This window comes from Neovison vison, chromosome 4 (assembly GCF_020171115.1).
Source record: "Neovison vison isolate M4711 chromosome 4, ASM_NN_V1, whole genome shotgun sequence".
NCBI classification, from domain to species: Eukaryota; Metazoa; Chordata; class Mammalia; order Carnivora; family Mustelidae; genus Neogale; species Neogale vison.
Genome location: NC_058094.1, coordinates 57,128,116 through 57,132,554, shown reverse-complemented (window position 1 = coordinate 57,132,554; position 4,439 = coordinate 57,128,116).

Below are 4,439 nucleotides of genomic sequence, written 5' to 3'. Positions count from 1 at the left end.
CTGGCAAAGCAGCTCCTCTGTAAACTCTATGCTCACACTCTGACCGGTCCCACATTAGTCTTACCATTCTGTACAGTGGTTGACGAATGCTGCTGTGCTGTTCTACCTGACCCGCTGTTGGAATAAATTATCATCACGGTCCTGTTAGCAGGCCCAGGACAAGATAGTGCTATGACAGGTATAATACAGGAGTAATGTAGACCCAGGTGTAAATAATTAAAGTTGTAATTCAAGCACAGCTTACTGGTGACATCATTTGTCAATGTCACTAGAATCCTTCAATGAAATTACAGCTTTCTATGTAGAATTTAGATGTACACTGTTCATTGCAATACATGAAGAATGTTTCCATTAAACGTAGGTGTTGGATACATTAACATCCCAGGACAGGACTCGATTCGAATAACTGAGCCCCTATTCTCTTTTCTTCTTCCACCAAAGTGAACCATATATTGCTTACTTCTAGACTCAATGAACATAACCTTAGTTTAAAAATGATTGTCTTCTTTTTGGAGGGCAGTTCAGAGAAGAAAAAGCAAGGTTAGAAAAGGTGAAGAGGCCAAGTGGTGGGCACGGATGAGTTAGTGAGTCGAAAAATAAAAGCTGATGTCAGCTTGCTACTATATATCAGAAACTACCTTTAGTTGTATCGTATTTTTGTCAAGATTTACATCTTACTGGAATGGGAAAAATGTCAAAGGAGAACTTGACTTTCTGTTAACAAATATTGTAAGGTAAGTAAATTAAAAGAATGTAAGATAAATAATTCAAAATATGGCTATTTCAAAATAGCCTTGGTATAAGGCACAATAAGAAAAAAAAGAGGAAAAATAAAAAAAAAATTCTTCTAAATAGAGTCGAAGGGTAGGGTCTATGCTTGCCAGTTTTTACGAAGCTTTGTAAATCTGAGCTGCCCATCCATAGATTGTTTCAGTAGAAACTGATCTTGAAAAAGCACAAAAGTCATCCACACTCTTTCAATCTATATTCCGATCTCTTCATTTATCCCTCTGCCTCTTGTCTTCCCCAAAAGAGTATCCTAGGCATATCTCATGCAGAAAGAAACCATATATGTTTATGGGGATTTAATAAGACAACATTACACTAGTGTGAAGTATCTACTACTGTCTCAATTTTTCTGGAGGACTGTTCCTTCCCTTCTCAGAAAGTCTTCTTTTAAAGATCTATCCCAGAGCTAAGTTATACACGAATGTTGGTCACTTTCAGCATTCTTTATGAAAAGAAAATATGAGCACAACGTAAATGGTTGATGATAAGAAGTTGGTTCTTTACGTTATGACCAACCTATCCAGAGTCGTAACGATTGTGCCATAAATGCACAGAAATATCTAATGACCTGAGAAAATCTTTATAATGTGCTAAGTGATGAAAAGAAGGTTAAGAATAGTTGTACCGTATGATCTCACCTTAGTCTGTTTGGGCCACTATAGCAAAATGCTATTGACTGGCTGGCTAAAGCAACAAACATTTATCTGTCACAGTTCTGGGAGCAGGGAAGTCCAAGAACAAGGCACGACCAGATTCAGTATCTGATGAAGAACTGCTTCCTTGTTCATGGACAGCTGTCTTCTTGTTGTGCCCTCACATGGCAGAAGGCTGAGAGAGCTCTCTGGGGTGTCTTTTATAAGAGCACTAATCCCATTCACGAGGACTCCACCCTCATGACCTAACCAACCCCCAAAGGACCCACCTCCTAACACCATCTCACTGGGGATTAGATTTCTAATGTATGAAAGCGGGGGGACAAACAGATTTCAATTTCGCAAAAGAAGCTACATACTTTATATACAATTTTAGATACATAGAAAGGGCTTTGAAAAAATTGTCCTTAAATTTAGGGATTATGAGTAATTATATAATCACAGTAGCTTCATGAACAGAGTGCTCTGTGCCAGGCTCTCTTTTAAGAGTTTCACACGAACTATTTAATTTAATGGAATTCTTCAAACAACCAGGAAGATAGGCTTTATTGCCCCACTTAGAAGTACACAGAAATTCAGAGGACTACGCAAACTAAGAGTGGTAAACATGGGGTAGAACCTTAGCACTCTGTGCTGAGAACACATTTTTTTTTTTAAAAGATTTTATTTATTTATTTGACAGAGAGAGATCACAAGTAGGCAGAGAGACATGCAGAGAGAAAGGAAGGGAAGCAGGCTCCCTGCTGAGCAGAGAGCCCAATGCAGGACTCGATCCCAGGACCCTGAGATCATGACCTGAGCCGAAGGCAGCGGCTTAACCCACTGAGCCACCCAGGCGCCCGAGAACACATTTTTAATTACTATATTATAGCAACATCCCAACTTTTATCCATTCAGGTTTTATACCTTTGTCCAAATTTTTCAGGGTAAATATGCATTATTTATAGGAAAACTATCTAATCAAATTTTATTATTAAAATCATACTTAAAAATCATACTAGATATTGTAAAGGAAAAGAGAAAAGTTCATAAGTACTATAGAATAATATTTCCATTTCAAGAAATAGATGTTCTGAAATCAAATTGATGGATTGGAGTTTCCTTAAATTTCCTTCTGAGTTTTAATAAAACCATGCAACCGATGAAATAATAAATGACAACATTTCTGCCTTCCTAATTACCTTTTTATTTTTTATTTTTTTATATAGATGATCGACCCACCCAAGAAACATATTTCCATGAAATGACTGTGTCTGTGCTTGATTGCTGTCTTCCTCCTTGATTTTCCCTTTCCAAAGAAGCTTATACACATCATGGAGACACATGACAACTTTTTCTCCTTATAAATAAAGAGAGAACAGAGTACAGAAAATGACGCCATTGTAGAATTAAGCTTATCATCCTTCTTTCAAAAAGAATTGGTCACAATTTGCTTTGTTGGAGCGATCTGTCCCTTGTTACAGATTTATATTGCTCTGTGGGACTGTGTTAGAAAAACATTATTATTATTAGCAGTAGTAATACTTGGCAGCAAGTCAGCACATTTCATCAAAGACTCCAAGAGCTTAGCCATCAATCAAACGTGCCTTGGTGTGCTCCTGGGAGGAGGTGGTATTATTTCTGTTTGGAACAGAGGTTAAGTGACTTGCCCAAGGCCTTGAAGCTAGTGAGTTTCAGAGTTGGGAATTAAACCCTGGAGACTTGACACCCAGCATCCCACTCTCCTTCCTGGAGCACATGCCCTCCACCTGTCTGAAAGATGTAGGGATAAAGAAAGCATCTAATAGAAAAATGTCCTGCTCCCCAGCATGTGTGCTTATACTCAAGCTTTTCTGGCATTAAATTAGAAAAGCACAAGTAATTTCCCCCAGAACTTGAGCTGGTAGTTTTCAGTTTGGGCACTTGTTCCATTCATTCCTTCATCAAATATTTGTTTAGTGCTACCATGTGTTAGCAATAATTCGGTGGTTGTGAGCAAAACAGCCATGACCTGCAGGGAGTTTGCAGTCTAGCAGGAGAGAAACACTAATAAACAGACTATGGGGATACTGCGTGATGTTGCTTACCATTTGATGCTGTGTCATGGTCCACATTTGGAATCTGGATTTTTAAAAAAATATTTTATTTATTTATTTGACAGAGAGAGATCCCAAGTACGCAGAGAGGCAGGCAGAGAGAAAGGGGGAAGCAGGTTCCCTGCTGATCAGAAAGCCCAATGCGGGGCTCAATCCCAGGACCCTGAGACCATGACCTGAGCTGAAGGCAGAGGGTTAACCCTCTGAGCCAGGCGCCCCTGGAATCTAGATTCTTTAGCCGTGTATTATGGATTTTAAGGATGCAGCATCTGTATCACAGCAATCTAAAGTCATATGCAGTATCTATCCATCTATTCAACCTCAGATGTGGTATTTTAATTTTAAATAAAGTATAAATAGGTGATAATCACTCTATCATTTTTTAGAAGTTACTAAGAGAGTTTAGAATTAAGGACATCCGGGTGGCTCAGTCAGTTAAGTGTCTCTCTTCTGTTCAAGTCATGATCTTAGGGTCCTAGGATCGAGTCCCGCATTGGGCGCCTCACTCAGCGGGAAGTCTGCCTCTCCTTCTCCGGCTCCCCCTGCTTGTGCTCTCTCTCTCTCTCTCTCTCTTTCTCTCTGACAAATAAATAAATAAAATCATTAAAAAAAAAAAAAAGAAAATTTTAGAATTCGAACATGACTCCCGAAAGGCAAAACTATTTTTTGTTATCCCCCTTTGCTGTAATAAAAAATAACTATTAGATTTAAAAACCTATGATTGGATTTGAGTTTCGAAACTTTCAGAAGTAGCAGTAGCATGCAGTGTTCCTGGTTCTCATTGCAGGGATGGTTTCATGGGTTCATACATTTGTCAAAATTCAACAAATTTTGCACTTACCATGTTCACATGTATTGTATTGGATATGAAATTCATCTTAAAGTTTATTGAAAAAATATGATGTAAATGTAACATTCAGGA